This window comes from Phalacrocorax carbo, chromosome 5, assembly GCF_963921805.1.
Source record: "Phalacrocorax carbo chromosome 5, bPhaCar2.1, whole genome shotgun sequence".
NCBI lineage: Eukaryota > Metazoa > Chordata > Aves > Suliformes > Phalacrocoracidae > Phalacrocorax > Phalacrocorax carbo.
The window spans coordinates 43,605,675-43,618,909 of NC_087517.1; the positions used below are offsets into that span (position 1 = coordinate 43,605,675).

At 49.2% G+C, this 13,235-nt stretch overlaps 1 long non-coding RNA gene across 1 annotated transcript; it reads right to left on the minus strand.

The window, feature by feature from the left end:
• Positions 1 to 493: 493 nt before the first annotated feature.
• Positions 494 to 9,687, minus strand: LOC135313694 (uncharacterized). Its single transcript, XR_010373232.1, has 3 exons — positions 8,722 to 9,687; positions 1,367 to 1,455; positions 494 to 956 (listed from the first exon to the last, which is right to left on the minus strand). It is a non-coding gene; the product is annotated as an uncharacterized LOC135313694 (long non-coding RNA).
• Between the last annotated feature and the right edge of the window lie 3,548 nt (positions 9,688 to 13,235).

The following is a 13,235-nucleotide window of genomic DNA, read 5'->3' on the forward strand; positions in this document are numbered from 1 at the left end:
TGAGAGGGATGGGTCTTCAATTTTTCCATTTCCCTTTTGCTTGAGCATATTCTGAAAAAAAAGAATCAATAAAATATCTTTAAGAGATCACCAGCTCTGCCTCCTTCTCCTTCATGCCTGCTCCTCACTGGAAAACAAGAAGGATTACCACAGCTGCTGGGTTTCTCTTGCTCAAGGAGGGTTGTTTGCAATAACTCCTGTCATGGCTATATGTTAAATACTGACCCAGCCTGGGTTTCAAAAAGCCAGGGTTTTGGGAAGAGGGCATAAATTTGAGCCTCATTTTGGGACACAAGCCTTATTTTCAGAGTTTGATCTCTCTTTCCCTTGTAATGAAAATCTATTTCTTGTCTTTGGGGACTATTGTAGACAGAAGAGACCAGCGTAGTTTGCATATGGAAAAGACTTACTATGAGTTGCTTTTTAAAACATTTTTTATTGATGTGCTCCCGGTCTCCTATTTGCTGGTGGGTAATTAAGTCAATTAACAAGCATCTGTTTATTTATTTCCCTCATTTATGGATGTAAGCAGTTTGGGTAGCAGTTTGTAACAAGGGCCTGCTGTAGCTTGCCTGCCGATACATGAATATTCAGGCAATCGCTTGCCTCTGTCTATGGAGACCTGCCTCCTCTGCCTCAGGGATTCAGGGTGCAAGCTTCAGGGTGGGCATCTGAGGGGAGCTTAGCCTGGGCTGGCACAGGGACAGGGTCCTGCCCTGGGCACATTCAGGATCATGGCAGCAGCATAGCATGTGGAAGATGGAGTACTGCTGCTGCTGGCTCCCTGCCATGTGAGGGCCTGTCCTCCAGAAAACAGCTGTGTCTAGTATTTTTCCAGGGTGTAGGCACCCATAAAATAAGTTCCCTCCTGATCTGCATTTTGGCAAAGCCTCTCAGACACTCTTGCAGCCCTGTTGGACTTTTGTGTCCCTCCTGCAGATCAAGGCTTCAGCATCCTTCAGGAAAAAAAAGAAAAAAGGCTTTGGGTATCATGCTCGCAAGGAAGCCTGCAGAGGCTGGAAACCACAGCCCACCTCCCCTCTGCTCCTGGGAGGATAGCCTGATTTAATGCATCACCCCAGTCACGGCATCCCTCTCCTCCCCAAACCCACGAACTTTGCTCTTCCAGAGTGGCTGGGAGATGAATACCACCAAGGAAGCAGCAGCTCCCTGGGAATTTGCCATCCCCAGGTTCATGTGGAGCATCCAGGCACATCCCTGCCTAGCCTATCATCCCTCCTGGGCAGCCAGGTAGCCCTGACCTTCTGGTGGACGCATTTTGGGGTCACCAGAGCACCTCAGATGCTGCTTTCCCCACCTCCCTTGCCAAATGAGCTCCCTAAGCCTAGAGCCAAAGGCTACAAACCTGGCAAGTGACATTCCCACATGGAAGAAATAACTTCCAGTGATGTCTTCAAAGAGTTATTTAATCATAGGGAGCACAATTAAGGAGGCCTAGGAGCAAGAGAAAAGGGATTAGCAGTATCTGGGAAGAGGATTCATCACAGCGAGCAGTTTGCAGGGGCACATCTGCTGCTGACTCCTCTCTTCCAGATGCACCGGTTTTATTGCCATGTCAGCAGGATGAATGTTTACTCCCTTTTAAAGCCGTCAGACAACTCAGATGCCAAAACTGTGTAACGTTAAACATGCTTGTTTTTTAGAAGAGGGTGGAAATGATGCTTAGAAATGAGGGAATTGCCAGAGCAGATTAGACTGGCCTTGCATCTTCTGCTCCTCACGTGAGACACCATCAGAAGCTCCAGAGGAGGCTGCAAAAAAGCCTGGGGCCAGCAGTAGTGGGTCTACCTGTCTGTCCCCTCCCCTGTCCCACACATGTGTTTGGGAGAAGGGAGGGCAGGAGGCCCAATGACCCTTTCAAAATTCCTTGGGTTTAGTAATTTAATTAGTTTAAATGAATAATTAGTGCTCAGTTTAGCACTATCTCATTGCAGCATCCACTGGATGACTGGAATTCCCCGCCCCGCTCGTCGAAAGAGATGACAGAGTTTTGGTGTCTTACAGTAAAAATCATCAGGGCTAGCAGCACCGGGCTGGGTATACAACCAGGGACAGAGTGGTTGCATGCCAAGAAAACACAAGCGAGGAAAAGTATGCGTGGGTGTGTCATTTCCAGGGTGTGGGAAGCATCAGGGCACTGCAGGGCCCATGCTGGAGATGTGCATCTTGCTATTTGGCCAAAGATCTCCAGGATCACTGGAGCTGGCCAGCCTCTGCTTGCAGCTGGGACCACACCTGCCACGTGGTGCTGGTGAATTACTGCTGCCGTTTGAAGGGCGTGTTGTTTTCTGTACCATCAATGGGAAGCAAACATGAAGAAGGGATGAGAATGGAGACAGAAGGTAGAAAACTTCAAGTAGAAGCAGCGGCATGGCGGACTGCAGATATCCCAGAACAGGCAGAGCACCTCCAGCACGGTCTACAGTGGTTCCCAAGCAGCAGGGCTTGATTTGGGGTGTCTGGGACCTAGCACAAACACATGGAGAGTGCCCTTCCATAAGCAACATGGACACAAGGTCCTCAAAGAGGCAGGTCACTCACTACCACTCATTTCAGAGCTCACAGAAATTTGCCATCAAGTTTTGAGACAACTCAGTTAAAAAAGTCAAACCATTCCATTCTCTATTTCAATGCAAAACAAGGTGAGAAACATCTCGGAGGAGTGCCAGGAATCTTTATGTGTGTGTGCAGGCTGGTGGGGAGAAGGGGTCAGACTGTTTTTGCTGCTCAGCCATCCTTCAGGATGAACCAGCCGCCGTCACTGAGCCACACCACTGGCCAAGGCTTTGCAGCATCAATCTGCAAAGCCCCAGCTCAAGCAGCATCATCTCTCCTTGCTCAGCTACTCATGGTCTCTGCTCCTGCCACTGCCTGTAGGGAAGCTGCAGCCACCCATCATTACCCCAACCTATTGCTGTCCCAGGAGGGCATCCCAGGCAGAAGAGGAGCATGGCAGCGCCAGGCTCACCTGTGCAATTCTGGGCAGCAATTCACATGCACCGTGTTCCAACAAGGGACCCAGAAAAAGCCTACGATCTTATTTAAGGCAGGAGTGGGAGGTATAATAATAATAATTGGATGAAAGTTTGCTCTAATGGATAGTGTACTGGCTGCAGCCCAAAGCTGCTTAATAGACACGATTTTCCTGGGACAACTGAGTGAAGGCACCGGAGAAATTCACATCAAGTGGCTCTGGTTGGTAAGTAAAAGATACCTTTTGGGCAGTGCAGAGCTGGGACCTCGGGTGGCAGCCCCCTTGCCACACAGCGGTTTTGGGGTCTGCCCGGTGGATGCGGTCCCATCGGGGCAGCCTCTGCCAGCTCCCATTTTATGGCTGGCTACGCTCTGCCCGAGTGGCTGGTCTGCTGGCTGGTGGGAGCAGATGGTATCTTTAAAACACAGTCAATGCTGCCAAGGCCTGCCGCTTTTATTAGCTGCCTCAATGCACACAGGCTATAAAGTGGCACCCATCCATCTCCTCTACCACCCAGCCCCACTGGTATCCCCCTTCCCCACAGACACTGATGGGATCACAGCTGAGAGGAGAAGGCCTACTGCTGATTTTTACTTCATATTTCAGTGGGGGGGATGATAAAAAGTTATAGCTTCTGTCTTAAATTAGCAGGGTGAGATCAGATGTTGTAGCAATATTGCACAGCCTGGGCCCACCAGCTAATGAGAGTGCATCAAAGGCTCTCAGGGAGTCTTGCCTTCTTCATCTCCCTTTTTCTAGCATGGGAGTAAAAGGAGGTGGATCTGGGCTGTATATATGCCCTGCGACTGTGCTGCACAGAGATGCCACCAGCCAGCTGGAGCACAGCATGACCTCCCAGCCAGTGTCAGGGTTCCCAGGACACAAGGGAGGCTAACAGAAAAGCTTGCTTTTGGCACAGGGTTCATCTGGGTTCAGCTCCTACCCCTTATTGGGGCTGTTATTGTAGACCCACTGCCAAACACTCCCAATTGCCTCCTGACAGCAAGTTTGGAGTGTGGGAACAATTTCTGGCAGCAAAGCCTTATTAAGACATTCTCCCCCCCACCCACCCAGTAGCACCCTATATTGGGGGGGACCTGGTTTTAAAAGTTAATAATAAACTGTTCTTTGTCAGATTTTGGTATTTGTTCTATTCGTGTTTCATTCTGTACATGGATTTTTGAGGGCTACAGCTGGGGGGACAAGGAGTTACCAATATGACTACAAAGACAGTAAACTACAGTGTTAGGGCATGAATAACCCTCTGGGACATGGGGGAAGGAGGGGAATTTCTTCTACCCACTTTGCCCCCAGAGAAACCACACTCATAATTGCATCCTCTGACCCTTCATTTAATCCTTTTTAAAGTCTCTGGAAGACAAACATGAAGACAGTACATTATTTTCCTGGGCAAATTAAATTATAGGCTTCCCCATGGAAATTATTTCTATTTTGCACCTTTCCCTTAATCCCACAGAATTTGAGAGACAGCTGATTTATAGATTTTTGGAAGCTCTTTTTTTCCACACTGCTGTTAGAAATGAAATGGATCGTGTATTAGTTTAGATCTGCACACTAGAATCTAAATAGAATAATATAGAACTTAGGTGTATGACTAGAATCACACTGGATGAGGATGAGGTTTCTCAGCTGCAGAGTGTCTGGGTGCAGAGCTTGCTGCATGCTAGAGGCAGCATGTTTGCTGAGCACTCCTAATCTTCCCTGTGGACAAGGCATGTAGGGATGATGATGGGAGAGGCTTTTAAACAGCCATCCCTGAGCACATGCGGGAAGGCTGCAGCAGAGGATTCCTGGCTTCAAAGGACAGCAGAAATAACTGTTTTGTGAAGTGGCTCTTGAACATGGGATACACCAGGGATTGCCCACCTGAAAAACACAGTGTACCTTTGGGGTCACCTTTTTGATAGTCAAAGTGAAATTACTGAAGGCAGCCTTGTACCAGCCAGCAGAGAAACCACACTCAGCATCTGTGCCAGCTGGGGGCCATCCCACTGCTTAAGCTGAAATGGGATTCTCACACAGCTACTGGCTTTTGTAGAGGCTTTCTGCTGTCTGTGGGTTGAGCTGGGGGTGCTAAGGACAAGTGTCCCCTAGCAGGCCACCACTGCAGGCCAATAACTGCCTGGTAGGGCATACTGCTTCCAAAAAGTGGAGCAGGATTTCTGTGCAGGGGCTGAGAGCCAGAGTCTGCTGCAAGGACACTAGCTGGATGTGAGAAGCACTGCAGGCCATCCTCTGCATGGGCGGGGGAGGCAGGGGAGGGAAGCATCCCTAGAAGGACCCTTCCATCTGATCTACCTGGGAGCAGTCGGGTTCACAGCACCAGATGCTGAAACCTTGTAAAAGGAAGGCTTTGGTGTCAGGGAAGCTGGAAGCTTCCTGGGGCCTAAGAGAGAAGAGAGGTGGTAGTCTTCCTTACTACATGCACCCAACTGAGCACCTTTAACAACTGTTTCCATCAGGCAGAGCCAAGCTACACATCTGCGCTACCACTTTATGTGGCTTTTGGATCAGGGGAAAAAGTGAGTGGCATTGGAGGGCTCACAAGGGATTAAAAGAATTCTTATTCCCCCACCACCTTTTTCTTTACACATGACAAGGTAGGAGGAAGATACAGAGGAAGCATATGACCACAGAAAGGGGCACTTGATCCAAATTCCAGGGTGGAGAAAGAAAAACATGAAGTGAGATGAGTTAAGTAATTGGGGCACAGGAGGATGAAAGGCAAAGCAGAGCAAGCAAAGGTTACTTTGCAGGGGTGGGTGGTTTCAGAGTGTCTTTATAATGCAGTCCAGTAAGGTCCCTCTTGCAGATGTTCTTATTACCATTAATAATTACCTCTACCTAATGCTTTCCTCTTACAAGCCCTTTACAGACACTTGCATGCTGCAGATGGAGCCAACAAAGATGGAAAGAGCACTAGAGGTAGGATCCGGTGAGAATGAGCCCTCTGGAAAACACAGAGGGAGGGAGCAAGGGGAAGAGACACCCTGCCATCGCATCTGTGCCAAACCCCCCTCCCTGAAGGGGCAGACCTTCTTCATGGCATTCATTTGAAACAAACAAAACAAACAGAAAAAATAAACAGAACACACACATGTTTTGGTTTGGACATGGAAAGCTTTTTCTGCTGGGAAGGGAGATGCTGTTATTCACTTAAGACACTGTTTGGCTAGCCTTCTCAACAGCCTATCCTGGGGTACCATCTACCCTTTTCCAAATTTTTTGTGTGTCCAATGCACCCTGATTTTATTGCCCCTTTCAGCGCTGCTTCTTCCATTTTCAGGAGCTGAAAAATCCCCCCTGGCCATTTTTCTGGGACATCTCGTCCTTCCCAGAGTGTGAAACTCTCCAGGACTAGCACGTGTTTATGGCCCCTGTCCTGCGATGGTGTAACAGCCCCACACAGGAGGATTTCACCAAAGGGATTGCTCTGGGCTCCTGTTCAACAGGGAGATGAAATAATCCTAATGGCATCATCTCATTTGGCCTTTCTTTTGCTCCAGCTGTTCCTGCTTCTTCTCCAGAGATGCAGCTGCCTTTCAGAATCACTGAATTGGAAGAGAGGCTTTGGATTCAGTCTCCCCAGTGTCCCCTGTACTTTCTGTGGTGGTAGGGCCATTTTCCTGAGGAGACCTGTAACACGAGTAAGACAAACGCTGGCTGTCTTGTGTGGTCATGTCTGGATTTCAGGGCAGGTTTTCCTGTTTGGACAAATGCAAGACTCAAGGCGAAATTCAAGAAGGTGAAAATCTGCGTGCTGGACATCCAAGAACATATCAAAGAGAATTAAGCTCCAGCAGCAATTTCCATGCAGCCCCTGGACATGGCCCCAGGCTTACTGGAGAATCCTTACCTTCATTTAATCTCTTCTGGCCTCCCATTTCTTGCAAGAGAGGCAGAGACCCTGCATCTGCCAGGGATGCAGCCCAGCCTGCAGGTGAGGGTCTGGGGCATGGGGAGATCACAGCAACAGAGCAAAACACAGTTCTCCCATACTTCCTCCAAAAAGTGACTGAACTGAGGGTTTGGGGAGGCCAGAACTATAAAAAGAATAATAAAAATATCTAAATATTCTTGAAGCACAAGCACAATTGATTACTCCATGCATGCTTGGGTTTTAGGCTAGGTTAAAAGCTAACAGGGTTACAAGCCTACAGCAAACTCTGCCTGCTGCTTCCTCACCTCCTGCCACAGCTTTGGTTCAAACACAAGCGCTACTTGAACAGCTTATGGTCCTGTGGGGAGGGTGGAAACCTTGGCTGATCTATAGTTTGTGGGCAAATCTGGTCATAACTCATCCCTCATCCTGCTCTTCAGGGAGGTCTTCACCATGGGCTTTTGAATGAATTGGGAAGGGGAATGAAGGCAGTGACAAAGGTCCTAAAGCAGCCAGGAGACTCCTGGTCTCACTCCCAGACTGTGAGACTTGCTTCTCTGAATCTCTTCCTTCAAAAGCTTCTGGCCTTTCCTAAGGACTAACTGGAGCTCCTGCCATTCAAGTGAGGGGTTTAACCTGAGATCACCTAAGGCTCTTACAGGCTACAGGCACTTGCCCATGCCAGAAACAAGTGAAAGGCTCTTGCTCACCAGCAGTAAGTCAGGAGGCAGACTGGCAGGTAGTCTACAAGGCTCTTCCTGAGCCCACCCCCTTGCTGCAGAAAGGATGCTTTTCCTCTGCATCCTCCACTGAGGCCATGTTTTTGGCAACAGGCTCAAGGTTTGCTGGGCCTGGGATTTCCAAACAACTCAGGAATTAGCAGCCACCTTAGACCTTGCACTGCTTCCACATGTCCCAGGGAGCCAGGTCATTGCCACTTTGGTCCTCAGTCACCCCTCCAGGCAGTGTGAGCCACTGCAGGTGCTCAGCCTGGAGTGGGTGTGGAAGAAACCCAAAGCACCTGGTGGCAAGCTGGTCTCCCACCCTTACCCTGAGTCTGCACCCCACATGCCAGCAGACATGAAGCCATGGGAGAAATCAGTATGGGGCAGGCCCAGGGACAAAATGATGTGCAGGGCAGGTTTGTGAGAGGCAGGGAGGCTAGAAATCATTTTAGGAACCAGAATAAGAGACAAAGCCATTTTGTCCTTTCAGTGCCCTCAGCCTGCAGACTTGCTCCCTATTTTCTCATGCCCAGAAACTCTCACTCCCACAGAAACTATGAACTTCCCCTGAAGTCAACATTACCACTGAGAGTCCCCTCTCAGAGAATTTCCCCAACTGGCACAAAAATATGCTACTGCTGGAGAGGCTGCTGAGGCTGGCCTGGCAAATACACTGAGTACTGATACAGTGCAATGCTTGGAGAGGAAAGAGTAGAACTGTCTGCTTCCGGGAGAAAGGCAAACAAACAAAAATTCCTCTGATATTCATGTGTTCCACAGGAAAAAAACCTGATGTGGAAAACACCCACCGCAAACACTTCCAGTACTACCCTGCCCTTACAGTTGCTTTGGTTCAGCAAGAGATACCCCTTCTTATTTTGTACAAGCCAAGAGACCCTTTCCAGGCAGTGGGAAGAACCCATGGAGCTGGTACATGAGCCCATCCAGCCCAGCAGGGTCTCAGCATCCAACAGGGACGCCACATGGGAATATTAGCCTCCCCACACACTCAAAAAGTCCTTCCCAATTAGGTACTGGACTGATAACAATGGGCTTAGGGACCCCTTTCTAGAGGTTTCCAGATACTTGTCTCTTCTTACCTTTGTGTTGTGGGAAGGCATATCCCAGCACTCCTTCCTTCTCCCCCAGCTCAGAGCAGATACTAATGCATCTCTTTGGCACACTGGGTGTTCAAAGCTCCCTTTTTCAGCTGCAGGAGTGAGTTTTATAGCTGGCTGTAGCCTTTAGTGCCAGTACAGTGCAGTGCTTCAGGACCAGATGGAACTGCAGCTGCCATGGGACCAGAGTGCAAAGGCATCTCTACTAGGAGACAGGGGAAGCGTTACACAAAGCTATAGAAAAGACCAGGGGAGAAAAACAGCCCATAAAAAAGGGTTTCTACGTTGCTACTGAGCCAGACACTCACCCCTCTTCCACAGCAGGGACTCACAGACATGCTTCAAGCAGCTCTACTCTCTCAGACATGATGTCTATGTGGTCTACAAGTCCCACAGTCCAAGGATGAGAAGCCAAGGAGAGATGCAATAAATAACTTCTTCCTGCCTCAAAAGATTGTTGAAAAAAAAAAAAAACAAAACACAAAATGTACAAAGGCTTGCAAATGACTTTGATAAAAGGCTACAAACAAATCCCTAATCCAGGAAGGAGGTGCTGTGCTTGTATTTGAGAGGCACAGCTGAGAGCCCTGCCCATCTACTGAACAGGTGAAAAACATTTCATCCTACACAGCAGCCCCCAGCACTGCTGGGGAAATGTCACTGCCTTCAAGAGCACCCTAGCTGGGAAAAACACATCTTCATCAGTATTTGATACCATGAGCAATGGTCTGCAGCTGAAGCATGCCACTGCCATGGTCCTTACCCACACAAATTGCTGCAAATGGCTGAGAGATGGACCAGCCAACACGCAGGGTGAAAGGAAAAAATGCCCAGGACTGTTGCCTGCCCCACGCTGCCTGGAGTGGGGAAATGACAGAATGAAGAGTTTACAATAAGCCCATAAATTAATGGGGGGAAAGCAGGGAGCATAAACCCTGAGGCAATCACAGAATACACAGGGAAGTGGACATATAAGCAGAAACAGAAGCTTTAATAAATAGATTCCTGGGGATAGTGCCCCATAGTCAGAACCAGCTACGCATGCGCACGCACTGAGGAGAAAAGATGGAGCCCGTGACCTGCACCCCAACACCCCAGCCCCACAGCCCTGCCTGGCAGTGGGTACAGCCAAAGCAGGACACTGGCTGATATGGACAGGGAGTGCCTGGCCCTTCCTGGGCAATCCAGTAGGATTAGCTGCTAGCACACAGTATGTTATCTAACCCTGCAAGAAGTGTCATGGTAGGGAAGTGGCTCCAAGGACAAACATCCTGCATCGCTCCCTGACAGCTGTGCCAGGGCTCCTCACACTGCCAGGATCCTGTTGTATGGAATCAGCATTACTTCTCCCCTGTACCACACACAACCACTCTTTCCACAGCCCTGGGCTTGTCCTGCACCCTGGCAGCAGCTCTTCTATCTCAGGGGCACAAGCGCTTCATGTGAAGAATGGGAGGCATAGGCAAGGGACTAGTCACAAGCCAAGGGCACTCCCTACAAGGAGCCCATAAAGGTGCAATGGGAAGACAGGTCCTGGGGCACTGACCTTGAGGGAAGTGTGGTAAGTGGCCACAAAGCAGCTTTGTCCTCAGCCCTCTTGTGGTCTTTGGCCTGGCTGTCAGAAAGGTCACTCCAAAGGGCACCCTGAGGGACAAGACTTTTGCTTGAAGTCCTTTATGTCCAACTGCTTGGGACTGGGGTTCACCAAAGCTGCCCGGTGTTACTGGTGGCTTCACACCACTTTTAAAGATGTGCACAGCCAGGGATGCAGCTAAGCAGAACAAGTGTGGGCACAGGAGACATCGAATTCGCCAGGTCCTGCCAGCGACAGCTGCTAAGGCAGAGAGGCTGCAGAGTAAGCATCGCAGATAGAGGAGCCTGAAGGCACAGAAGCCATGCTTTGGGTGCATGCACAATCACCTCTTTTTGTAACCGTGCCCACTTCACAGTCCTCTCTTCACCTCACCCTGGATTAAAACCAAAGCGGCATCTTAAGTGGTTGTCCCAAACCTCCCTCCCAGCTGCAGGACACATTTTCTGGGCCAGAAATGTCTGACAACATATCCCCTGAAGGATGCAAGGAATTCTTCGAATTTGATGTGGCAACCTTTCCTTCCTCTATTACAGGCAGCATTTCCTTGGGGATGACCCCCATATTTATGCCCTCAGCTAGAGGAAGATGCTCTAGCATGTGTGCAAAAAGGCCCCAGCTCTGCAGAGGCATCAGGACAGACCCCAGCAGGCAGTTGGTAGCATAACCGGCATCTGACTCCATCTTACCGCCTCCAAAATCCCTGACTCTTCAAAATCCCCCAGCCCTCAAACTCGCCTTGCACAGCTGGTTGAAAAGTTGGGCCACACAAGGGGTGAAGCACCTGGAGGGTGCAGGGAGCAGGCAGCAGGGCGAACTCAAGGCCCCGATGCCTGCAGAGGCAGCTTTGCAATATGTGAGAGGAGATCCCTTCCCCTGCAGCATTCTGCTTGCATAAGCAACGTTTATGCTATTAAATTCAGAAAAGCAATAACATCCCTAGCAGTAGATGCTGCTCATGACAGCTCAGGGAACAGATAAGAATCCCAGAGATACGTTATTCCTGTTTGAAGTTTTGGTCACAGTGACCTCCATGGATATTTTAAAATCAAGCTGTTTTAACTCTGTTTCTTTATTTGTTTGTTGTTTCATCTGCTTTTTAAAGAAACTTTCAAAGACCATAAGCCCTGCTGTGTATCTACTGTTCACTAGGTTTCCTTTTTCATTTAACAAGGCAAAGACCAGTTAATTAAAAAAAAAATCTCCATCTCCCAACTGACATATTGCCCTTGGCCTAAGTGCTAGTGCTCCCCACCCTGTGCACAGAGCTATTGCTACAGCTGCTTGGGTACAATGCAGACTGAAATGGAAATGCAAAGCAGAGGCTGTGCTGACAGAAACTCACAAGTGCCCCTTGGAGCTTGCTGAATTTGGAAGCTCCCAGTGAAATAGGAAGGCGAAGCGCCAACCACAAAATGAACCCGGCAGAATGAGAACTCCCTCCTCTTCTCCCTCCTCCCAGGGGAAGAAAAACAGCCCTTTGAGGGGATGTGTTTGCACCATACAGGGTTCCAGTAAAGAACTGATAAAGCCAAAGCAAAACAGGAATTAAATCCTTCACTGCTGCTTCCCTCCAGAGCTAATAGACAAGCAAATAATAATAAAAAAAAAGAAGCAGAATCAGTTTATTTCCCATGAACCACCGAAGCTTGGGCATGTTACTGCTTTGTGGTGCAGTGCAGCTCTGTAGCACTCTCATGATGCACCCCTGGGCCAGACCCAGAGACAGGAAGTGTCCACTGGTACTTCTTCCAGCAGGGTCTCCGTCACCAACAGAAGATGTGGCTCCAGACCCTAATCCTGCAACACAATCCTCTTCCTGAAACTGTTTAAGTGTGGGCAGGAGGTAAAACTTGCTTCTCCCAAAACAGGTTCTTTCCTTCCCCCAGGGATCCTCTGATGGCAAGACCTATTTGGCACCCTATGTCTCCTCCCAGATGGAACAAGTCCTGGAGAGCACAGCCAGGACCAGTCTGTGTCCTGGAAGGGACAAGAGACCAGAAGGGACAAAAAGCAGACAGACTGGGCAGCCACCAAGCAAGGATCCAGCTAGCAAGACAGAGCGGATGGGTGGTCTCACGAAGCCCACAGCCCCCACTGCAAAGCTCCACATCCCTCTCCCCACACCATTTCTAATGGAGGAGGGCTACTTCTGAAGCAGCAGATATGCACGGCTTCGTTCAAAACCCCTCTATGTAATTACAGATCCATGGTTTCTTCTGGGCTTCCACTTATTTAATTATCCTTTCTCATCTGCATTTAATACCCTGAGCTCTGTCAGAGGGCAAAAACACAGCCTTTACATCCAGAAGGACGAGAGTTCCCTGCAACAGCTGCTATATTTAACAAAAAATACAGTGGGTTGTCATGGCAACCCTGGTTTCTAAAAATAGAAATGCCATATACAGCACAGTCAAGAGCACAGGCAGTGCGAACGGAAGCGGCTTTAACAGAGCGCTGGGAAATGGAAGTAAACTTTTATTCTTCATAGGAATTGGTATCAAGCAATTCATGCAAAATCACACAAACCTTTACTAATTATAAGCTTGATCCAGTGCAAAGGATCCACATTTCCCTTGGCTCAAATATTGATCCATGCTCTCTAGTGCCTCAGCTCAAAAGTGTGCTTCGAGAGTGGGGGCTGAAGCAAGCTGGACCAGCTGAACAGCGATGAAGCTGGCATGCTGGCGCTGGATGCAGTTGCTTTTCCTCCTGGCACTGACGTACCGAGCCCCAGTGTGACCAAGCCACTGTGGCTCTGGCATCAGGGTTCCAGCTGCCTGGGAAGCTGGGCAGGTTGTTGGGTCACGCCCAGCCAGCAGATCTGTTCAGGTAAGGCTAAGTTTTGGTAAACTCAGTGCTCACAGCTGGTGCTCAGAGGAGCATCTGGTCCTGCCTTGCTTGC